At 39.3% G+C, this 25,277-nt stretch overlaps 2 non-coding genes across 2 annotated transcripts; one reads left to right on the top strand and one right to left on the bottom strand.

Moving 5' to 3' along the window:
- Positions 1 to 1,029: 1,029 nt before the first annotated feature.
- LOC112766677 (small nucleolar RNA R71) lies at positions 1,030 to 1,137 on the bottom strand. The gene has a single exon (XR_003184499.1). It is a non-coding gene; the product is annotated as a small nucleolar RNA R71 (small nucleolar RNA).
- A 22,768-nt stretch (positions 1,138 to 23,905) lies between these two features.
- On the top strand, positions 23,906 to 24,009 carry LOC112764390 (small nucleolar RNA R71). Its single transcript, XR_003183133.1, has one exon. It is a non-coding gene; the product is annotated as a small nucleolar RNA R71 (small nucleolar RNA).
- Positions 24,010 to 25,277: the final 1,268 nt, after the last annotated feature.

The following is a 25,277-nucleotide window of genomic DNA, read 5'->3' as shown; positions in this document are numbered from 1 at the left end:
AAGGTTTAATGTTTGAATCATATCTTCTCTTGTTAGTCAAGTTTTTAATTTTCAAAATCAAATCTTTTTAAAATGTTTTTCAAATCATATCTTCTCAATCACATTTTTTTTTAAAACCAATCATATCTTCTTAACCACATCTTTTTCAAAATAGTTTTCAATCAAATCTTTTTGATTTCTAATTTCAAAATCTTTTTCAAAAATCACTTGATTTCTTTCCCACTTTTATTTTCGAAAATTAACTAATGTTTTTCAAAAATGTTTACAAAATTTTTCACTTAATTTTCGAAAATCACTTCCCTCCTTCTCACATCCTTCTATTTATGGACTAACACTATTCTTTAATGCAAAATTTGAACTCCATCTTCTTTGATAAGTTCGAATTTTCTACTTCTGTCTTCTATCTTTCTTTTCCTCTGACACCTAAAGGAATCTCTATACTGTGACATAGAGGATTCCACCTTTTCTTGTTCTCTTCTCTTTCTTATGAGCAGGAGCAAAGACAAAAGCATTCTTGTTGAAGCTGACCCTGAACCTGAAAGGACCTTGAAGAGAAAGCTAAGAGAAGCCAAAGCACAACTCTCTTTAGAGGACCTGACCGAATTCTTTAAAGAAGAAGAACACATGGCAGCCAAAAACAACAACAATGCCAACAATGCAAGGAAGGTGTTGGGTGACTTTACTGCACCTACTCCCGACTTCTATGGGAGAAGCATCTCTATCCCTGCCATTGGAGCAAACAACTTTGAGCTTAAGCCTCAATTAGTTTCTCTAATGCAACAGAATTGCAAGTTCCATGGACTTCCATTGGAAGATCCTCATCAGTTTTTAGCTGAATTCTTGCAAATCTGTGACACTGTCAAGACTAATGGGGTTGACCCTGAGGTCTACAGACTCATGCTATTCCCTTTTGCTGTAAGAGACAGAGCTAGGACATGGTTGGACTCACAACCTAAAGAAAGCCTGGACTCTTGGGAAAAGCTAGTCAATGCCTTCTTGGCAAAGTTCTTTCCACCTCAAAAATTGAGTAAGCTTAGAGTGGAAGTCCAAACCTTCAGACAGAAGGAAGGAGAATCCCTCTATGAAGCTTGGGAAAGATACAAACAATTAATCAGAAAGTGTCCTTCTGATATGCTTTCTGAATGGAGCATCATAGGTATTTTCTATGATGGTCTCTCTGAACTGTCCAAGATGTCTTTGGATAGCTCTGCTGGAGGATCTCTTCATCTGAAGAAGACGCCTACTGAAGCTCAAGAACTGATTGAAATGGTTGCAAATAACCAATTCATGTACACTTCTGAAAGAAATCCTGTGAACAATGGGACTAGTCAGAAGAAAGGAGTTCTTGAGATTGACACTCTGAATGCCATACTGGCACAGAACAAAATATTGACCCAACAAGTCAATATGATTTCTCAAAGTCTGTCTGGAATGCAAAATGCACCAAGCAGTACTAAGGAGGCTTCATCTGAGGAAGAAGCCTATGATCCTGAGAACCCTTCAATGGAAGAGGTGAATTACATAGGAGAACCCTATGGAAACACCTATAATCCTTCATGGAGAAATCATCCAAATTTCTCATGGAAGGATCAACAGAGACCTCAACAAGGTTTCAACAATAATAATGGTGGAAGAAACAGGTTTAGCAATAGCAAGCCTTTTCCATCATCTTCTCAGCAACAGACAGAGAGTTCTAAGCAGAATACCTCTGACTTAGCAACCATGGTCTCTGATCTAATCAAAACCACTCAAAGTTTCATGACTGAAACAAGGTCCTCCATCAGAAATTTGGAAGGACAAGTGGGTCAGCTGAGCAAGAAAATTACTGAACTCCCTCCTAGTACTCTCCCAAGCAATACTGAAGAAAATCCAAAAGGAGAGTGCAAGGCCATTAACATGGCCGAATTCTGGGAGGAAGAAGAGGCAGTGAACGCCACTGAGGAAGACCTCACTGGACGTCCACTGGCCTCCAATGAGTTCCCCAATGAGGAACCATGGGAATCTGAGGCTCAAAATGAGACCATAGAGATTCCATTGGACCTACTTCTGCCATTCATGAGCTCTGATGAGTATTCTTCCTCTGAAGAGGATGAGTATGTCACTGAGGAGCAAGTTGCTAAATACCTTGGAGCAATCATGAAGCTAAATGACAAGTTATTTAGAAATGAGACTTGGGAGGATGAACCCCCTTTGCTCACCAAGGAACTAGATGACTTGTCTAGGCAGAAACTGCCTCAAAAGAGGCAGGATCCTGGGAAGTTTTCAATACCTTGTACCATAGGCACCATGACCTTCAAGAAGGCCTTGTGTGACTTAGGGTCAAGTGTAAACCTCATGCCCTTCTCTGTAATGGAGAAGCTAGGGATCTTTGAGGTGCAAGCTGCAAAAATCTCACTAGAGATGGCAGACAACTCAAGAAAACAAGCCTATGGACTTGTAGAGGATGTTCTGGTTAAAGTTGAAGACCACTACATCCCTACTGATTTCATAGTCCTAGAGACTGGGAAGTGCATGGATGAATCCATCATCCTTGGCAGACCCTTCCTAGCCACAGCAAGGGCTGTGATTGATGTTGATGGAGGAGAGTTGATCATTCAAGTGAATGAAGAATCCTTGGTGTTTAAGGCCCAAGGATATCCCTCTGTCATCATGGAGAGGAAGCATGAAGAGCTTCTCTCACAACAGAGCCAAACAGAGCCCCCACAGTCAAACTCTAAGTTTGGTGTTGGGAGGCCACAACCAAACTCTAAGTTTGGTGTTGAACCCCCACATTCAAACTCTAAGTTTGGTGTTGGGAGGTCCCAACATGGCTCTGAGCATTTCTGAGGCTCCATGGGAGTCCTCTGTCAAGCTAATGACATTAAAGAAGCGCTTGTTGGGAGGCAACCCAATGTTATAAATATCTATTTTCTTTTGTTATTTTATCTTTTTTGTAGGTTGATGATCATGAGAAGTCACAAAATCAATAAAAAAAGCAAAAACAGAATGAAAAACAGGAAGAAAAATAGCACACCCTGGAGGACGCACCTACTGGCGTTTAAACGCCAGTGAGGTTAGCTGTTGGGCGTTTAACGCCCAGTCTGGCACCATTCTGGGCGTTTAACGCCAGAAAGGGGCACCAGACTGGCGTTAAACGCCAGAGAAGGGCAAGAAGCTGGCGTTAAACGCCAGAAATGGGCACCAGCCCGGCGTTTAACGCCAGAAATGGCACAAAACGTGATTTTGCATGCCATTTGGTGCAGGGATGACTTTTCCTTGACACCTCAGGATCTGTGGACCCCACAGGATCCCCACCTACCCTACCACTCTCTCTCTTCTTCACCAATCACCTCCACACCTCTTCCCCAAAAACCCCTCACCTATCAAATACCATCTTTCTCTTCACCACTCACATCCATCCTTCATAAAACCCCACCTACCCCACCATTCAAATTCAAACCACTTTCCCACCCAAACCCACCCTCAAATGGCCGAACATCCCTCTCCCCCTCTCCTATATAAACCCTCCTTCACTCGTTCGTTTTCACACACCTTAAACACTATCTCTCTCCCCTTTGGCCGAATACAAAGCCATTCCCTTTCTCCTCATTTCTTCTTCTTCTACTCTCTTCTTTCTTCTTTTGCTCGAGGACGAGCAAACATTTTAAGTTTGGTGTGGTAAAAGCATTGCTTTTTGTTTTTCCATAACCATTTATGGCATCCAAGGCCGGAGAAACCTCTAGAAAGAGGAAAGGGAAGGCAAAAGCTTCCACCTCCGAGTCATGGGAGATGGAGAGATTCATCTCAAGGGTGCATCAAGACCATTTCTATGAAGTTGTGGCCTTGAAGAAGGTGATCCCCGAGGTCCCTTTTTCACTCAAAAAGGGTGAATATCCGGAGATCCGACATGAGATCCGAAGGAGAGGTTGGGAAGTTCTTACCAACCCCATTCAACAAGTCGGAATCTTGATGGTTCAAGAGTTCTATGCCAATGCATGGATCACCAAGAACCATGACCAAAGTGTGAACCCGAACCCAAAGAATTATCTTACTATGGTTCGGGGGAAATACTTGGATTTTAGTCCGGAAAGTGTAAGGTTGGCATTCAACTTGCCTATGATGCAAGGAGATGAACATCCTTACACTAGAAGGGTCAACTTTGATCAAAGGTTGGACCAAGTCCTCACAGTCATATGTGAAGAAGGCACCCAATGGAAGAAAGATTCAAGAGGAAAGCCGGTTCAATTAAGAAGGCATGACCTCAAGCCCATGGCTAGAGGATGGTTAGAGTTTATACAAACACTCCATCATCCTCCATGAGATTAGAGAAGATCAAAGAATCATGAGGGAGGAGCAACAAAGACAAGGAAGAGACATTGAGGAGCTCAAGCACTCCATAGGATCTTCAAGAGGAAGAAAGAGCCGCCATCACTAAGGTGGACCCGTTCTTTGATTTTCTTGTTCTTTATTCTTCTGTTTTTCGAATTTTAGTGCTTATGTTTATTCATGTTTGTGTCTTGTGATCATTAGTGTCTTAGTGTCTATGCCTTAAAGTTATGAATGTCCTATGAATCCATCACCTTTCTTGAATAAAAACGTGCTTAATTGAAAAAAAAAGAAAAGAATTGCATGAATTTTGAAGTTTATAACAGTTTAATTATTTTGATGTGGTGGCAATATTTTTGTTTTCTGAATGTATGCTTAAACAGTGCATATGTATCTTGAATTTGTGGTTCATGAATGTTGGCTCTTGAAAGAATGATGAAAAAGGAGACATGTTACTGAGGATCTGAAAAATCATAAAAATGATTCTTGAAGCAAGAAAAAGCATTTCTATAAAAAAAAAATCGAAAAAAAAAGAAAAGAGAGAAAAAGAAAAAGAAAAACGAAAAAAAAAATATATATATAATAAGAGTTGTGATCCAAGGCAAATAAGAGTGTGCTTAAGAACCCTGGACACCTCTAATTGGGGACTTTAGCAAAGCTGAGTCACAATCTGAAAAGGTTCACCCAATTATGTGTCTGTGGCATGTATGTATCCGGTGGTAATACTGGAAGACAGAGTGCTTTGGGCCACAGCCAAGACTCAATAAGTAGCTTTGTTCAAGAATCATCATACTCTACTAGGAGAATCAATAACACTATCTGGATTCTAAGTTCCTAAAGAAGCCAATCATTCTGAATTTCAAAGGATAGAGTGAGATGCCAAAACTGTTCAGAGGCAAAAAGCTAAAAGCCCCGCTCATCTAATTAATACTGATCTTCATAGATGTTTTTGGAATTCATAGCATATTCTCTTCTTTTTATCTTATTTGATTTTCAGTTGCTTGAGGACAAGCAACAATTTAAGTTTGGTGTTGTGATGAGCGGATAATTTGTACGCTTTTTGGCATTGTTTTTAGTATGTTTTTGGTATGATCTAGTTGGTTTTTAGTATATTTTTATTAGTTTTTAGTTAAAATTCACTTTTCTGGACTTTACTATGAGTTTGTGTGTTTTTCTGTGATTTCAGGTATTTTCTGGCTGAAATTGAGGGACCTGAGCAAAAATCTGATTCAGAGACTAAAAAGGACTGCAGATGCTGTTGGATTCTGACCTCCCTGCACTCGAAGTGGATTTTCTGGAGCTACAGAAGCCCAATTGGCGCGCTCTCAACGGCGTTGGAAAGTAGACATCCTGGGCTTTCCAGCAATATATGATAGTCCATACTTTGCCCATGATTTGATGGCCCAAACTGGCGTTCAAAGTCACCCTCAGAAATCCCAGCGTTAAACGCTGGAACTGGCACCCAAATGGGAGTTAAACGCCCAAACTGGCACTAAAGCTGGCGTTTAACTCCAAGAAGAGTCTCTATACGAAAATGCTTCATTGATCAGCCCAAGCACACACCAAGTGGGCCCGGAAGTGGATTTTTATGTCATTTACTCATCTCTGTACACCCTAGGCTACTAGTTTTCTATAAGTAGGACCTTTTACTATTGTATTTTCATCTTGGTATCTTTGGATCTGAGATCATCTTGGTTCTTCTGGTTCCCTCTATGGGGCCGAAGCCAATGATCACTCTTGTTCTTATGTATTTTCAACGGTGGAGTTTCTACACACCATAGATTAAGGTGTGGAGCTCTGCTGTACCTCGAGTATTAATGCAATTACTATTGTTCTTCCATTCAATTCCGCTTGTTCTTGTTCTAAGATATCACTTGTTCTTCAACTTGATGAATGTGATGATCCATGACATTCATCATCATTCTCACCTATGAACGTGTGACTGACAACCACCTCCGTTCTACCTTCGATTGAGTGAATATCTCTTGGATTCCTGATTGCACGATGCATGGTTGATCGCCTGACAACCGAGTGCTCGTCTGACAAACGAGCCAACCATTCCGTGGGATCAGAGTCTTCGTGGTATAGGCAAGAACTGATGGCGGCATTCAAGAGAATCCGGAAGGTCTAACCTTGTCTGTGGTATTCTGAGTAGGATTCAATGATTGAATGACTGTGACGTGCTTCAAACTCCTAGCAGGCGGGGCGTTAGTGACAAACGCAAAAGAATCGATGGATTCTATTCCGGCCTGACCGAGAACCGACAGCTGATTACCCCATGCTGTGACAGAGCATAGGTAAACGTTTTCACTGAGAGGATGGGAGGTAGCCATTGACAACGATGAAACCCTACACAAGCTTGCCATGGAAAGGAATAAGAAGGATTGGATGAAGACAGTAGGAAAGCAGAGAGACGGAAGGGAAGGCATCTTCATGCGCTTGTCTGAAGTTCCTACCAATGAATTACATAAGTACCTCTATCTTTATCTTATTGTTTATTTTCGTTCATCACCATATCCATTTGAGTTTGCCTGACTAAGATTTACAAGATGACCATAGCTTGCTTCATACTAACAATCTCCGTGGGATCGACCCTTACTCGCGTAAGGTTTATTACTTGGACGACCCAGTGCACTTGCTGGTTAGTTGTGCGAAGTTGTGTAATGCCATGGTATTGAACACTAAGTTTTTGGGGTTCATGACCGGGGATTATGAGAGTTGTGAAAAGTATTGTTCACAATTTCGCGCACCAATGCCTTGATTTGTTTGTTAAGTGATTTCAGGTTGAAAGGGGCTAGGGAAGGATCAAAGGAGTGAAAGGAAAGCATACAAAGTGGAGAAGATCATGAAAAGTCAAAGAATTGAACTCGCCCATGGACGCGCACGCGCATTAGGCGCTTACGTGCACCTTGCGAATTACCCCATGGACGCGTACGCGTGCTGTGCACGTACGCGTCGGTGCTAGTATATGATTTTTTAATGAAAATGTGGCCAGCAAATTCAGAAGGGTTGTGGGGCTCAATCCTAACCAACTTTGGCGCCAAAAATGCTATTTAAAGCCAAGGATTAAAGAACAAAAGGGGGGAGCCATCATTCACACACATTAGGATTTGTTTAGAGTTAGTTTTAGAGAGAGAAGCTCTCACTTCTCTCTAGAATTAGAATTAGGTTAGAAGTAGATTAGGATTTCTTAGATCTATGTTTAATTCATGCTTTGATTTACTTTTCCTTTACAATTTCTTGTTCCTCTACTCTTCCTCTCTCTAATTTTGTATTTCATTCTTGTAATTGTTTACTTTGTTGTTGATGCACTCTTTCTTCTTCTATTCTTCTTTAATGCAATTTGAGGTAATTCATTTAGATCTTGTTTCCTTTAATTGTTGTTGTTAATTCTTTGCAATTAGTTGTTGTTAGATGTTGTTCTTGTTGTTGATTTACTATGCTTTCCTTTTATGCCTTCCAAGTGTTTGATAAAATGCTTGGTTGGATTTTAGACTAGAATTTTATGCTCTTGGCTTGAGATGGTAATTTAGGAACTCTTGAGTTGCTAATGTCCAAGTAATTGATGATTGGGATCCATTGACTCTAGTTCTCACTAATTGAATTAGTGGAGAGTTAGGACTTATGGACTAGGATTGATATACCTCATTTGACTTTCCTTTACTACTAGTTAGAGGATGACTTAATGGGATTGATCTTTGCCAATTCTCAAATTGTGGTTAGTGATTAGGATAGAGATCCTTGACCACCAACCCTTGCCAAGACCTTTTTAGCCATTAGTTTACTTCCTTGCCATTTACTTTTTCATGTCTCTTATCAAAAACCCCAAAAGATAACTCATAACCAATAACAAGACACTTTATTGCAATTCGTAGGGAGAACAACCCGAGGTTTAAATACTTCGGTTTATAGATTTTAGGGGTTTGTACTTGTGACAAACAAATTTTTGTATGAAAGGATTATTGTTGGTTTGGAAACTATACTTTACAACGAGATTTCATTTGTGAAATTCTAAACCGTCAAAAATCCAATCATCAAAATGGCGCCGTTGCTAGGGAGTTGCAATGGTGTTATGTTATTGGTTATTGTATATATGTGAATAGTGTGAATAGCTTGATTTTTGGATTGCTTGCTAGTTTAGGATTTTGTTTCATTATTTCTTAGTAGCTTTTGTTTTTTTTTATTTTATCTTTTCACCATGAACTCTCATTTTGGCTATGAGTGTGATTACAACTATGTTGTAGGTGATGAGAACTTCAATGAGAATATGTATCAAGGATGTGACAATCAAAGGTGGGAGGAGCCATATGCATATGATCAATCTTCATGGCAATAACCTCCACCAATGCACTATGAAGAAGAGCCATTTTTTTGGTGCATATCAATCCAATGGCTATGGTGAATCTCCTTGTGACTTTCAAGAACCACCACCATATGCCTATGAATCATATCCTCAACATGAACCTCAACTACACTCACACGCCTCTTTTCACCAAACATCTTCACATGACCCCAATCCATATCCACCATACAAACCATCTTTTGAGCCATATGAGCCCTACATGGAACCACCATTCCAAAATTACTACTCCCAAGAACCATCTCAATACACACCACCACATCCTTACCAAGAAGAACCACCTTCCTATTATGAACCCATTCTCCAAGACATTGAACCCTCATACCCATCCCAATCCTCAATGGATGAAATCCTTAGCCTTATACTTCAAGGGCAAGGAGAAATAAAAAGAGAGACACTAGAATTTGTGGCTACTTTGACCAAGGTAGTAAGCACCTTAGCCTCCCAATGCTTGAGTACTCAAAGCACTCCCATGGTCACATGTGGAGAATCAATTGAAAAGCATAGCATAAAGAAGACATTGGAAACTCCGGTGGAGAATGAGGAATGCCATTTTGTATTAAAGCAATTGGAGGAGCCTATGATCATCGAAGAAGAGGAAGAAGTGGTTGAAGATTTAGGAGATGCAAAACCTCCTTGGGAACTTAGAGTTGAAGAGAACCTCTCCAAGAAGATTGAATTGGATGTTGAGGAGGAGAGTGCACAACTGGTGCACGAAATTGTGATCATCAACAATGGTGCCAAAGACTTGGTAGCGCTCTCAAACATAAATCACACTTTGTCACAACTCTGCACAACTAACCAGCAAGTGTACTGGGTCGTCCAAGTAATACCTTACGTGAGTAAGGGTCGATCCCACAGAGATTGTTGGTATGAAGCAAGCTATGGTCATCTTGTAAATCCCAGTCAGGAGGATTTAACTAATTTAAGAGATTATTGGTTTTTCGAATAATAATAATAAATTAAATAGAAAATAAAGATAAAGTTACTCATGTAATCCAATGGTGGGAATTTCAGAAAGGTGTATTGGGGTGCTGTGTTCCTTCTGAATCTCTGCTTTTCTACTGTTTTTATCCAATCTTTGTCACTCCTTTCTATGGCAAGCTGTATGTAGGGCATCACCGTTGTCAATGGCTACATCCCATCCTCTCAGTGAAAATGGTCCAAATGCTCTGTCATAGCACGGCTAATCATCTGTCGGTTCTCGATCATGTTGGAATATAATCCCTTGATTCTTTTGCATTTGTCATCACGCCCAGCAATCGCGAGTTTGAAGCTCGTCACAGTCATTCAATTCCGGAATCCTACTCGGAATACCACAGACAAGGTTAGACTTTCCGGATTCCCATGAATGCCGCCATCAATTCTAGCTTATACCACGAAGATTCTGATTAAGGAATCCAAGAGATATGCTCCCGGTCTAAGGTAGAATGGAAGTGGTTGTCAGTCACACGTTCATAGGTGAGAATGATGATGAGTGTCACGGATCATCCTATTCATCATGTTGAAGTGCAACGAATATCTTAGAATAAGAACAAGCGGAATTGAATAGAAACTAGTAGTAATTGCATTGAAACTTGAGGTACAGCAGAGCTCCACACCCTTAATCTATGGTGTGCAGAAACTCCACCATTGAAAATACATAAGTGATGAAGGTTCTGGCATGGCTGAGAGGCCAGCTTCCAAAACGTGATCACCAGATCAAAAATACAATCCAGGATGAAAATATAATAGTAAAAAGTCCTATTTATACTAGACTAGCTACTAGGGTTTACAGAAGTAAGTAATTGATGCAGAAATCCACTTCTAGGGCCCACTTGGTGTGTGCTTGGGCTGAGCTTGATCTATACACGTGCTGAGGCGTTTATTGGAGTTGAACGCCAAGTTGTAACGTGTTTTGGGCGTTCAACTCTGGTTCATGACGTGTTTTTGGCGTTTGACTCCAGAATACAGCATGGAACTGGCGTTGAGCACCAGTTTACGTCGTCTAATTACGAATAAAGTATGGACTATTATATATTGCTGGAAAGAGCTAGATGTCTACTTTCCAATGCCGTTGAGAGCGCACCATTTGAAGTTCTATAGTTCCAGAAAATCCATTTTGAGTGTAGAGAGGTCAGATTCCAATAGCATCAGCAATCCTTTGTCAGCCTTCTATCAGAGTTTTGCTCAGGTCCCTCAATTTCAGCCAGAAAATACCTGAAATCACAAAAAAACATACAAACTCATAGTAAAGTCCAGAAATGTAAATTTAGCATAAAAACCAATGAAAACATCCCTAAAAGTAACTAGATCATACTAAAAACTACCTAAAAACAATGCCAAAAAGCGTATAAATTATCCACTCATCACAACACCAAACTTAAATTGTTGCTTGTCCCCAAGCAACTGAAAATCAATTAGGATAAAAAGAAGAGAATATACTATAAATTCTAAAATATCAATGAATATTAATTCTAATTAGATGAGCGGGACTTGTAGCTTTTTGCTTCTGAACAGTTTTGGCATCTCACTTTCTCCTTTGAAGTTTAGAATGATTGGCATCTATAGGAACTTAGAATTTCAGATAGTGTTATTGATTCTCCTAGTTAAGTTTGTTGATTCTTGAACACAGCTACTATTATGAGTCTTGGCCGTGGCCCTAACCATTTTGTTTTCCAGTATTACCACCGGATACATAAATGCCACAGACACATAACTGGGTGAACCTTTTCAGATTGTGACTCAACTTTGCTAGAGTCCCCAGTTAGAGGTGTCCAGAGCTCTTAAGCACACTCTTTTTGCTTTGGATCACGACTTTAACCACTCAGTCTCAAGCTTTTCACTTGGACCTGCATGCCACAAGCACATGGTTAGGGACAGCTTGATTTAGCCGCTTAGGCTTGGATTTTATTTCCTTGGGCCCTCCTATCCATTGATGCTCAAAGCCTTGGATCCTTTTTACCCTTGCCTTTTGGTTTTAAGGGCTATTGGCTTTTTCTGCTTGCTTTTTCTTTTTAAAATTTTTTTCGCCACTTTTTTTTTCGCAAGCTTTTGCTATTCATTGCTTTTTCTTGCTTCAAGAATCAATTTTATGATTTTTCAGATCATCAATAGCATTTATCTTTTTCATCATTCTTTCAAGAGCCAACAATTTTAACATTCATAAACAACAAGATCAAAAATATGCACTGTTTAAGTATTCATTCAGAAAACAAAAAGTATTGTCACCACATCAATATAATTAAACTAAATTCAAGGACAATTTTCGAAATTTATGTACTTCTTGTTCTTTTAAATTAAAAACATTTTTCATTTAAGAGAGGTGAAGGATTTATGGAATTTATTCATAGCTTTAAGACATAGTTACTACATACTAATGATCATGAAGTAGAGACACAAAACATAGATAAAAACGAAAAATAGAAAGAAAAAAATAAGAACAAGGAATGAATCCACCTTAGTGGCGTCTTCTTCTTGAAGGACCAATGATGTCCTTAAGCTCTTCTATGTCCCTTCCTTGCCTTTGTTGCTCCTCCCTCATTGCTCTTTGATCTTCTCTAATTTCATGGAGAATGATGGAGTGCTCTTGATGTTCCACCCTTAATTGATCCACATTGTAACTCAAATCTTCTAAGGAAGTGTTGAGTTGTTCCCAATAGTTGTTGGGAGGAAATTGCATCCCTTGAGGCATCTCCGGGATTTCTTGGTGATGAGCTTCCTCATGTGTCTCTTGGGTTCCATGAGTGGGCTCTCTTGTTTGCTCCATCCTTTTCTTAATGATGGGCTTGTCCTCCTCAATGAGGATGTCTCCTTCTATGATAACTCCTGCTGAGTAACATAGATGGCAAATAAGATGAGGAAAAGCTAGCCTTGCCGAAGTAGAGGACTTATCGGCTATTTTGTAGAATTCATGGGAGATGACTTCATGAACTTCTACTTCCTCTCTATTCATGATGCTATGAATCATGATGGCCCGATCCACAGTAACTTCGGATCGGTTGCTAGTAGGGATGATGGAGTGTTGGATGAATTCCAACCATCCTCTAGCCGTAGGCTTGAGGTCCAGTCTTCTTAGTTGAACCTGCTTGCCTTTGAAGTCTCTTTTCCATTGAGCTCCTGCCACACATATGTCCATAAGAACTTGGTCCAACCTTTGATTAAAGTTGACCCTTCTAGTGTAGGGGTGTGCATCTCCTTGCATCATGGGCAAGTTAAACGCCAACCTCACATTTTCCGGACTAAAATCTAAGTATTTCCCCCGAACCATTGTAAGATAATTCTTTGGGTTCGGGTTCTTACTTTGATCATGGTTCCTAGTGATCCATGCATTGGCATAGAACTCTTGAACCATTAAGATTCTGACTTGTTGGATGGGGTTGGTTAGAACTTCCCAACCTCTTCTTTGGACCTCATGTCGGATCTCTGGATACTCATTTTTCTTGAGCTTGAAAGGGACCTCGGGGATCACCTTCTTCTTGGCCACAACATCATAGAAGTGGTCTTGATGGGCTTTGGAGATGAATCTTTCCATCTCCCATGACTCAGAGGTGGAAGCTTTTGTCTTCCCTTTCCCTTTTCTAGAGGATTCTCCGGCCTTAGGTGCCATCAATGGTAATGGAAAAACAAAACGCTTATTCTTTTACCACACCAAACTTAAAATATTGCTCGCCCTCGAGCAAGAGAAGAAAGAAAAGAAGAAGAAGAGAAAATATGGAGGAGAGTGATGGAGAGGTGTATTCGGCCAAGAAGGAGAAGAAAGGTTTGTGTTGTGTGAAAATTAAGGAGAATGGAGGGGTTTATATAGGGAGAGGAGAGGGGGTAGGTTCGGCCATTTAGGGTGGGAAAGAAATTTGAATTTTGAAGGTAGGTGGGGTTTATGGGGAAGAGTGGATGGATGTGAGTGGTGAAGAGGTAATGGGGAAGAGAGATTGAGGTGATTGGTAAAGGGTTTTTGGGAAAGTGTGTTATAGGATTATTAGGAGGTAAGGTGAGAATATGGTAGGTGGGGATCCTGTGGGGTCCACAGATCCTGAGATGATCCTGTGGGGTCCACCGATCATGAGGTGTCAAGGATTTACATCTCTGCACCAATTAGGCATGTAAAATGCCTTTGCATGCAATTTTGGCGTTTAGACGTCGAAGTGATGCTCATTCTGGGCGTTCAACGCCCATGTGTAGCATGTTGCTGGCGTTGAACGCCAGTTCCATGCTTCTTCCTGGCATTCAGCGCCAGCTTTCCTCAGGGCATATTCCTGGCGTTCAAACGCCAGGATGTTGCTTGTTTCTGGCGTTCAACGTCAGATCCATGCTCTGTTCTGGCGTTGAACGCCAGCCAGATGCTCCTTTTTGGCGTTTAAACGCCAGTAAGTCCTTCTTCCAGGGTGTGATTTTTCTTCTGCTGTTTTTGATTCTGTTTTTAATTTTTGTATTTTTTTCGTGACTCCACATAATCATGAACCTAATAAAACATAAAATAATAGTAAAATAAAAAATAAAATTAGATAAATAAAAATTGGGTTGCCTCCCAACAAGCGCTTCTTTAATGTCACTAGCTTGACAATGGCTCTCATGGAGCCTTACAGATGTTTAGAGCATGATGAGGGCCTCCCAACACCAAACTTAGAGTTTGAATGTGGGGGCTTCTCAACACCAAACTTAGAGTTTGGTTGTGGCCTCCCAACATCAAACTTAGAGTTTGATTGTGGGGGCTTTGTTTGACTCTATATTGAGAGAAGCTTACTGTGCCTCTTTTCCATGTTTACAGAAGAATACCCTTGGGTCTTAAACACAAGGTGGTCCCCATTCAATTGAAGGACTAGCTCTCCTCTGTCAACATCAATCACAGCTTCTACTGTGGCTAGGAAAGGTCTTCCAAGGATGATGCATTCATCCTCCTCCTTTCTAGTGTCTAAGATTATGAAATCAGCAGGGACGTAAAGGCCTTCAACCTTCACTAACACGTCCTCTACCAATACATAAGCTTGTCTTACTGACTTGTCTGCCATTTGTAATGAGAATATGGCAGGCTGTACCTCAATGATCCCTAGTTTCTCCATTACAGAGAGTGGCATAAGATTTATGCTTGACCCCAGGTCACATAGAGCCTTGTTAAAGGTCATGGTGCCTATGGTACAGGGTATTAAGAATTTCCCAGGATCTTGTTTCTTTTGAGGTAAAGTTTGCTGAACCCATGTATCAAGTTCACTAATGAGCAAGGGAGGTTCACCTTCCCAAGTCTCATCACCGAATAACTTGGTATTCAGCTTCATGATAGCTCCTAAATATTGAGCAACTTACTCTCCAGTTACATCTTCATCCTCTTCAGAGGAAGAATAGTCTTCAGAGCTCATGAATGGCAGAAGGAGGTTTAATGGAATCTCTATGGTCTCTATATGAGCTTCATATTCCTTTAGGTCCTCAATAGGGGACTCCTTCTTGCTCAGAGGACGTCCCAGGAGGTCTTCCTCATTAGGATTTTCGTCCTTTCCTCCCTCTCTGCATTTGGCCATATTGACTATATCAATGGCATTGCACTCTCTCTTTGGATTCTCTTCTGTATTGCTTGGGAGAGTACTAGGAGGAGTTTCAGTTACTTTCTTACTCACCTGGCCCACTTGTGCCTCCAAATTTCTGATGGAGGACCTTGTTTCACTCATGAAACTTAAAGTGGCCTTAGACAGATCAGAGACTATATTTGCTAAATTAGAGGAGCTCTGCTCAGAATTCTCTATCTGTTGCTGAGAAGATGATGGAAAAGGCTTGCTATTACTAAACCTGTTTCTTCCACCATTATTAAAGCCTTGTTGAGGCTTTTGTTGATCCTTCCATGAGAAATTTGGATGATTTCTCCATGATGAATTATAGGTGTTTCCATAAAGTTCACCCATGTAATTAACCTCTACCATTGCAGGGTTCTCAGGATCATAAGCTTCTTCAGAAGCTGTCTCTTTAGTACTGTTGGATGCATGACGATTGGATTTTTGACGGTTTAGAATTTTACAAATGAAATCTCGTCGAAGTATAGTCTCTAAACCAACAATAATCCTCTCATACAAAAATTTGTTTGTCACAAGTACAAACCCCTAAAATCTATAAACCGAAGTATTTAAACCTCGGGTCGTTCTCCCTAGGATTTACAATAAAGTGTTTTGTTATTGGTTGTGAGTTATATTTGGGGTTTTAGAGGAGAAACATGAATAGTAAATGGTAAGAAAACTTTATTAACAAAATGGTCTTGGCAAGATTTGGTTGTCAAGGGTCTTCATCATTATCACTAGCCACAAGTATGGTAGTTGCAAGGAGTAATCCCACTTAGTCATCCTTAAATCAATTAACAAAGGAATGTCAAGTGAGTTATATCAATCCTAGTCCATAAGTCCTAGCTTTCCACTAATTGGATTAATGAAGGCTAGAGTTAATGGCTATCAACTAGCAATCAATTGGACACTAGTGACTCAAGAAATCCTAAGTTACCTCCTCAAGCCAAGAACATAAAATCCTACTCTAACATCCTCTCAAGCATTTCATCAAACACTTGGAGGGTGATGAAAGAAAGCATTTTTATTTGTAAGAATAAAAGGAATCAACAACCAACAATTACAAAGAATTAACAAAGCAACAATCAACAACATCACAATCATATGATTATTTCAAATTGCATTATTAAAAGAAAACAAAAGAACAAAAATATCTCAATTACAAAACCTAGAAACAAAATAAGAGAAATTACACTAGAGGATAGGGATAGAAAGAAGAACCAAAGTGTAGCAATCATCAATTGAAGGTAGAAGTAGAAGGAGACTTGAATTAAACCTAGAATTATGAGATCCTAATCTAACCCTAATTCCTAATCCTAGAGAGAAGTGAGAGCTTCTCTCTCTAAAACTAACTCTAACTCCTAAAACTAAGCTAATGATCAAAAGTATCTAAAGTTCCTTGATTCCCCTTCAATACTTGACTTAAATAGCATCAGAAATGAGTTGGATTGGGCCCACATGGCTCCTAAAACCGCTGGGGACGATTTCATCAAAGTGGGCCACGGACAGCATCGGCGCGCGCGCGCAAAGTGCGCGTGCGCGCCCCTGAACGCGAAGCAACATATGGCAAAATTTATATCATTTCGAAGCCCCGGATGTTAGCTTTCCAACCCAACTGGAACCGCATCATTTGGACCTCTGTAGCTCAAGTTATGGTCAATTGAGTGCGAAGAGGTCGGCTTGACAGCTTTCCGGTTCTTTCATTTCTTCATGAGTTCTCCAACTTTACATGCTTTTTCTTCATTCCCTTGATCCAATCTTTGCCTCCTAAATCTGAAATCACTTAACAAACATATCAAGGCATCTAATAGAATCAAGGTGAATTAAATTTAGCTATTTTAAGACCTAAAAAGCATGTTTTCACTCTTAAGCACAATTAAAGGAGAATATACAAAGCCATGCTAATTCATTGGGTAAATGTAGGAAAAAGGTGATAAAATCCCCTAAATTCAATACAAGATAAACCGTCAAATTGGGGTTTGTCAACCTCCCCACACTTAAACCAAGCATGTCCTCATGCTTAAGCCAAGAGAAAGCAAAGGGCATCAATATCTATTCTATGTAAATGAGCTATATGCAACCTAAACTATATGCAACTAAATGCAAAATGGTTTTACCTACTTGGTTAAAAATAAATCAATCATCCAAGAGCATGTATAAACGGGTAGGGCTAAGGTCATATGACGATTCATGAATCCTACCAATTTAAGTATGAAATGAAGTTCAAGTAGACTTGCAAGAAGAACGCTCATGAAAGCCGGGAATCAAGGAATTGAGCATCGAACCCTCACCGGGAGTGTTTACACTCTAGTCGCTCGGTGTTTGGGGTTGATTCTCTCAATTCTCTCCTAATCATGCTTTCCAAGATTTGTTTTTCATCTAACAATCAACAATTATTCAATGCACGCATACATGTATCATGAGGTCTTTTCTTTAGGTTGTAATGGGGTTAGGGTCAAGGTAGGATCACATATGGCTAGTGGACTTAGGATTTGAATCTTTGATTAACTTAAACTTTCCCACCTAACCTATATAATGACCTATACAATTAAGTACTAATCTAACTACCCATTCCTCACTTTTTCACATACTCATGCATTTCCTTTTTGATTCACATTCCATATGCATTGATTCTTTATTGTTTGAGCTTCACTTTGGGGCATTTTGTCCCCTTTATTGCTTTTCTTTTCTTTCTTTTTCTATATACATTTTTTTCTTTTCTTTTCTTTTCTTTTTCTTTTTCACTTTTATTTCTTTTTTTTCTTTTCATTTTTCTTTTTCTTTCAAACTATACACACGAACATCAATGCATAAGGTCTATACATTTAATCAATACATGAGTATGTACCCAATTCCCAATATTTTTCAATAACAATACAAAATTACCCTTTTTATTCACCCAATGTCCCAAGATTCCCACACTTGAATGATACTCACACACTCTAGCCTAAGCTAATCAAAGATCCAAATAAGGAAATTTATTGTTTTCCGCTTTAAGCTTGTAATGTGCTAAAATTAAGAACAAGTGGGTTAATCGTAGGCTCAAATTTGGCTAACAAAGGAAGATAAAAGGTTGGCTATTTGGATAAGTGAGCTAAATGAAATGATGGCCTCAATCATATAAATGCATGAATACACAAAATAATGGACATAAAGAATCAAACAAATCAAAGATTACATTCATAGAAAGAGAATAAAGCACACAAGAAGGGAAAATAAGTGGTTATAAGATGTAACCACACCATTAGGCTCAAATCTCACAAGCTTGTGTTCTTAGCTCAAGAACCATGTTCCAAAATACATTCTTTCAAGCAAGTTCAACAAAAAGTTTTCAAATTGGTAGGTTGCCCTAAAACGGTTTCTTGGGAAAGAAATCATCACCATAACCAAGTAGTCCTAATAAGAAAGAAGTGGTAAAAATATGTACAAATTCTAACTAACATGCAACCTATCATGCCATGCAATAACTAATTAACATTGGTGTTGAAAAAGGAAATTTTTACCCATGGAGATTGGTCGAACGACCTCCCCACACTTGAAGATTGCACCGTCCTCGGTGCATGCAAAGAAGAGCAAGGTGGACGGGTTGCTACAATTGATGAGCTCCTTCAAAAGGTTGTGCGGATGACTTGTTTGTTGCCCCCTACGAAAGCTTTCTCATTCCTTTCCTTCTTGGTGGCCAACCTAGAAGGAGAGAAAAAGAAAGAAAATTAAGCCTATAACAAAGACATCAAAGCAATTAGAACATAGGCGGGGGCTAATGCCAAATAAGAGTATGGTTCTCTACTACATGGTAGCTACAACATGTGAGTAAGAAAATAATTTAAGCAAAGGGCATATCAACTAATACTTGATGCAAGAGTAAAGTTAAAGCATGGAGAGTATATGGAGCATCAAGATCAAATAAGGAGTGACACAAACAAGATTAGTGATACGCATGAAAGCATTTGATTCTATCCTAATTCAATGATGAAGCGGTACAAGAAAAAAAACAAAGGGTAATGAATTAGGAAGGACTAAAGCACTAATCTTGTGTGTTGACAAATATTGCAATTAATGTAACAAGTCATGAAGCACCAAAACAAATGCAAGAAATTCTCAACAATTGAGTGAGAGAATTCAACACCATTATTAAAATGAGAAATTTAGAAAATAAAATGAGAACGGATTATAGAAACAAAATTGAAATGCAAAGAATAAAAGTATGCAAATGTAATAGACAAAAGAAAATGGAAGAAGAGAAAAAAAACTTTTTTTTTATTTTTAAATTTTTTTTTTATTTTTTTAGTATTTTATTTATTTATTTATTTATTTATTATTATATTTTTTTTTCTTTTTTTTTTATTATTAAAAAAATATTTTTTTTTATATTAAAAGAGAAAAGAAAAAAAATCTTTCAAGAGAGGAAGAAGAAAAAATGAGAAAGAAAGAAGAAGAGAAGAGGAAAGAAGGAGAAAGGAGGAGAGAGAAAAGCAGGGTGCAAATCCGCGCGCGCGCGCACAGCGCGCTTACGCGTGGATGCAGCAGGGACAATCCGCGCGCGCGCGCACAGCGCGCTTACGCGTGGATGAGGTTGGGACGATCCGCGCGCGCGCGCACAGCGCGCTTACGCGTAGATGAGCTTGTGCTCCCAGCACAATGCTGGCACAATGCGCGCACAACTCTCTGGTTTTTGTACCAGAAGTTGCAGAAGTGCAATGTGCGCGCGCGCGCACAGCGTGCTTGGGCGCCCATGGCTGTTTTTTTTTTTTTTTCGTTTTTTTTTCAAAAAGCAGAAAAAAAAATGCCCAAAAGCTCCCTATAATGTCCAAAACTCTTCTTTATTCAATCAAATATCAAACAATTCACAAAAATACAATTCAATTTTAGGATTTATTCATCTACTACTAATGAATACAACATACTAACAACCAATCTTTACAAACAAATCAATATGAAATGAAAATCTACCTACAATGGCAACTCAAATCACTTATTAAACAAAACTAAAAGAGGATGGAAAGAGTTTACCATGGTGGGGTGTCTCCCACCTAGCACTTTTAGTTTAAGTCCTTAAGTTGGACATTTGAGAAGCTTATTGTCATGGTGGCTTATGTTTGTACTCATCCTTGAATCTCCAAGGATCTTTGCTTCTCAATTGGTTGACAGAATTTCCAACCATCTTCACCAAACTTGGGCAAAGTTCTACCCAAGATATGAGCTCCCAAAATTGGTCTTCATGTTGTGATCCGGGATCCCATATCTTATTTTCACACCCAACTTCTAGTTGATCATCATGATTCAACTTGGGTGGTAGGCATATAGAATTCTCCTTTATGCACCAAATTCTCCTTCTAGACCCATACAATTTAGCATTCCTCCAACCATAGTATTTATGCCTTGAGGGTTTAACCTTAATGAGCCTAACATTCTCTTTCCAACCATTACACCACTCCCTCTTACTCTTAACTCCACAAAGAGCTCTAAGTTGACCATCATTTTCAATCAACCCATATTCAAGTGAGAAAGTGAAGTTTAGGGATAGAAATTTTACCCACTTGAATGTTATGTTAGGTGGTGATTTGGGAAGGGGGGCCTCCCCACACTTAGCCATTGCGATGTCTACGCTCTTGTGCTCTTTCCTTGTAACTTCCACCTCTTGACAACTTATATTAACCTCAACCTCTTCCTCTTGGTAGCTTCCTTCCAATTTAATATTTTCTTCGTGGCTTACCAAGGGTATGGGAGGTGAGGTATCTTCTTCCTTACCCTCTATGTCAAGCTCAATGGGAGAGGATTCAATTGTGGATAGGAACTCATCAATAATTGAATCCATCTCTTGATCAACCTCTTCAAAGTCTTCAACCATGATGTGCTTTGGAGGTTGCGCACCCTCCTCAACATCAATGTCAAGCTTCTTAGAAGAGTTCTCCATGATGCTTCGTTCCCATGGACTTTCAACATCCCCTAGATCTTCAACCACTTCTTCCTTTTCTTCAATGATCATAGGCTCCTCCAATTGTTCCAACACAAAATAGCATCCCTCATCCCCCACCGGAGTTTTCAATCTCTCCTTCATGCTTTGCTCTTCAATTGATTCTCCATATGTGGCTATGGAAGCACCTTGAGTGTTCAAACATTTGTAGGCTAAAGTATGCACTACCTTAGTCAAGTTAGTCACAAACTCTAAGGTGTTCCTTTGCATATCCGCTTGTCCTTGAAGTAGCAATGTGAGAGAGTCATCTAATGGGGCTTGAGGTGGATAAGAGGGTTCATTATTTTGGAGAGAGGGTTTATAGTAGGAAGGTGGTTCTTCTTGGTAAGGGTATGGAGATGGTGTGCATTGAGGTGGTTCTTGAGAGTAATTGTGTTGGAATGGTGGTGGTTCCATGTATGGTTCATATGGCTCATAAGGTGGTGGGTATGGTGGATAAGGATTGGGGTCATATGGAGGGTTTTGGTGATATGGGGCTTGTGAGTATGGTTGAGCATCATGTTGAGGATAAGATTCATAGGTATATGGTGGTGGTTGATTGTCATAAAAGGAATCACCATAACCATTGAATTGACATGCATTAGGATGAGAATTATACCTATAAGTGTCCGGAGGTTGATGCCAATGGAAGTGATCAATTCCTTGAGGCTCCTCCCATCTTGGAGTGTTCCATCCTTGGTACATGTTAGCATTGAAGTTCACATTCCCTACAACACAATTAGAGCCAAACTCATAGCCAAAGTGAGAATTCATTATGGAAAAACAAAATAAAGCTAACAAAAATTAAGAAACAAACAAAAGATAAACCTATTCACAATATTCACATATGTACAATAACCAATAACACAACACCATTGCAAATCCCCGGCAACGGCGCCATTTTGACGATTGGATTTTTGACGGTTTAGAATTTTACAAATGAAATCTCGTCGAAGTATAGTCTCTAAACCAACAATAATCCTCTCATACAAAAATTTGTTTGTCACAAGTACAAACCCCTAAAATCTATAAACTGAAGTATTTAAACCTCGGGTCGTTCTCCCTAGGATTTACAATAAAGTGTTTTGTTATTGGTTGTGAGTTATATTTGGGGTTTTAGAGGAGAAACATGAATAGTAAATGGTAAGAAAACTTTATTAACAAAATGGTCTTGGCAAGATTTGGTTGTCAAGGGTCTTCATCATTATCACTAGCCACAAGTATGGTAGTTGCAAGGAGTAATCCCACTTAGTCATCCTTAAATCAATTAACAAAGGAAAGTCAAGTGAGTTATATCAATCCTAGTCCATAAGTCCTAGCTTTCCACTAATTGGATTAATGAAGGCTAGAGTTAATGGCTATCAACTAGCAATCAATTGGACACTAGTGACTCAAGAAATCCTAAGTTACCTCCTCAAGCCAAGAACATAAAATCCTACTCTAACATCCTCTCAAGCATTTCATCAAACACTTGGAGGGTGATGAAAGAAAGCATTTTTATTTGTAAGAATAAAAGGAATCAACAACCAACAATTACAAAGAATTAACAAAGCAACAATCAACAACATCACAATCATATGATTATTTCAAATTGCATTATTAAAAGAAAACAAAAGAACAAAAATATCTCAATTACAAAACCTAGAAACAAAATAAGAGAAATTACACTAGAGGATAGGGATAGAAAGAAGAACCAAAGTGTAGCAATCATCAATTGAAGGTAGAAGTAGAAGGAGACTTGAATTAAACCTAGAATTATGAGATCCTAATCTAACCCTAATTCCTAATCCTAGAGAGAAGTGAGAGCTTCTCTCTCTAAAACTAACTCTAACTCCTAAAACTAAGCTAATGATCAAAAGTATCTAAAGTTCCTTGATTCCCCTTCAATACTTGACTTAAATAGCATCAGAAATGAGTTGGATTGGGCCCACATGGCTCCTAAAACCGCTGGGGACGATTTCATCAAAGTGGGCCACGGACAGCATCGGCGCGCGCGCGCAAAGTGCGCGTGCGCGCCCCTGAACGCGAAGCAACATATGGCAAAATTTATATCATTTCGAAGCCCCGGATGTTAGCTTTCCAACCCAACTGGAACCGCATCATTTGGACCTCTGTAGCTCAAGTTATGGTCAATTGAGTGCGAAGAGGTCGGCTTGACAGCTTTCCGGTTCTTTCATTTCTTCATGAGTTCTCCAACTTTACATGCTTTTTCTTCATTCCCTTGATCCAATCTTTGCCTCCTAAATCTGAAATCACTTAACAAACATATCAAGGCATCTAATAGAATCAAGGTGAATTAAATTTAGCTATTTTAAGACCTAAAAAGCATGTTTTCACTCTTAAGCACAATTAAAGGAGAATATACAAAGCCATGCTAATTCATTGGGTAAATGTAGGAAAAAGGTGATAAAATCCCCTAAATTCAATACAAGATAAACCGTCAAATTGGGGTTTGTCAATGCATTTTGCCATCCATTCAGACTTTGAGAGATCATGTTGACTTGTTAAGCCAACACTTTGTTCTGAGCCAATATGGCATTCAGAGCATCAATTTCAAGAATTCCCTTCCTCTGAGGCGTCCCATTATTCACGAAATTCCTCTCAGAAGTGTACATGAATTGGTTATTTGCAACCATGTTAATAAGTTCTTGAGCTTCTGTAGGCGTTTTCTTTAGGTGAATGGATCCACCTGCAGAATGGTCCAATGACATCTTGGAAAACGCAGATAGACCATAATAGAATATATCTAATATGGTCCATTCTAAAAACATGTCAGAAGGACACTTTTTGGTCATCTGCTTGTATCTTTCCCAAGCTTCATAGAGGGATTCACCATCTTTTTGCTTGAAGGTCTGAACATCCACTCTAAGCTTGCTCAGCATTTGAGGAGGAAAGAATTTATCCAAGAAGGCCGTGACCAGCTTATCCCAGGAGTCCAGGCTATCTTTAGGTTGTGAGTTCAACCATGTTCTAGCTCTGTCTCTTACAGCAAAAGGGAAAAGCATGAGCCTGTAGACTTCAGGATCTACTCCATTCATCTTAACAGTCTCACAAATATGCAAAAACTCAGTTAAAAACTGGTAAGGATCTTCAGATGGAAGTCCATGAAACTTAAAGTTCTGTTGCATTAAAGCAACTAATTGAGGTTTCAGCTCAAAATTGTTTGCTCCAATGGCAAGAATTGAGATGCTTCTTTGGTGCACGAAATTGTAATCCCAATATCAAAATCAAGATTTCTTATGATTTCGTACCACTAACCAGCAAGTGCACTGGGTCGTCCAAGTAATACCTTACGTGAGTAAGGATCGATCCCACGGAGATTATTGGTTTGAAGTAAGCTATGTTTATTTTATTATTCTTAGTCAGGATATCAATTATAATTATCAGTTTGAGTTATTAGAAAAATAAAAGAGCATGAAATAATTACTTGTTATGCAATAATGGAGAATATGTTAGAGTTTTGGAGATGCTTTGTCCTTCTTATTTAAGCTTTCCTCTTGTATTCCTCTTCCCACACACAAGGCTCCTTCAATGGCAAGCTATATGTAGGGTGTCACCATTGTCAATGGCTACTTCCCATCCTCTCAGTGAAAATAGTCCAAATGCTCTGTCACAGCATGACTAATCATCTGTTGGTTTTCGATCATGCCGGAATAGAATCCGTTGATTCTTTTGTGTTTGTTATCACGCCCAACAATCGCGAGTTTGAAGCTCGTCACAGCCATCCAATCCTTGAATCCTACTCGGAATACCACAGACAAGGTTTAGACTTTCCGGATTCTCATGAATACCGCCATCAATTCTAGCTTATACCACGAAGATTCTGATTAAGGAATCTAAGAGATACTCATTCAATTTAATGTAGAACGGAGGTGGTTGTCAGGCACACGTTTATGGGTTGAGGAAGGTGATGAGTGTCACAGATCATCACCTTCTTCATAGTGAAGCGCGAATGAATATCTTAGATAGGAACAAGCGTGTTTGAATGAAAAACAGAAAGAATTGCATTAATTCATCGGGACGCTGTAGAGCTCCTCACCCCCAACAATGGAGTTTAGAGACTCATGCCATCAAAGAGTATAAAATTTAGATCTAAAAATGTCATGAGATTCAAAATAAGTCTCTAAAAGTTGTTTAAATA

Source organism: Arachis hypogaea, chromosome 2 (genome assembly GCF_003086295.3).
Source record: "Arachis hypogaea cultivar Tifrunner chromosome 2, arahy.Tifrunner.gnm2.J5K5, whole genome shotgun sequence".
Lineage (NCBI taxonomy): Eukaryota > Viridiplantae > Streptophyta > Magnoliopsida > Fabales > Fabaceae > Arachis > Arachis hypogaea.
This window is presented reverse-complemented; position numbering and strand designations above follow the sequence as displayed.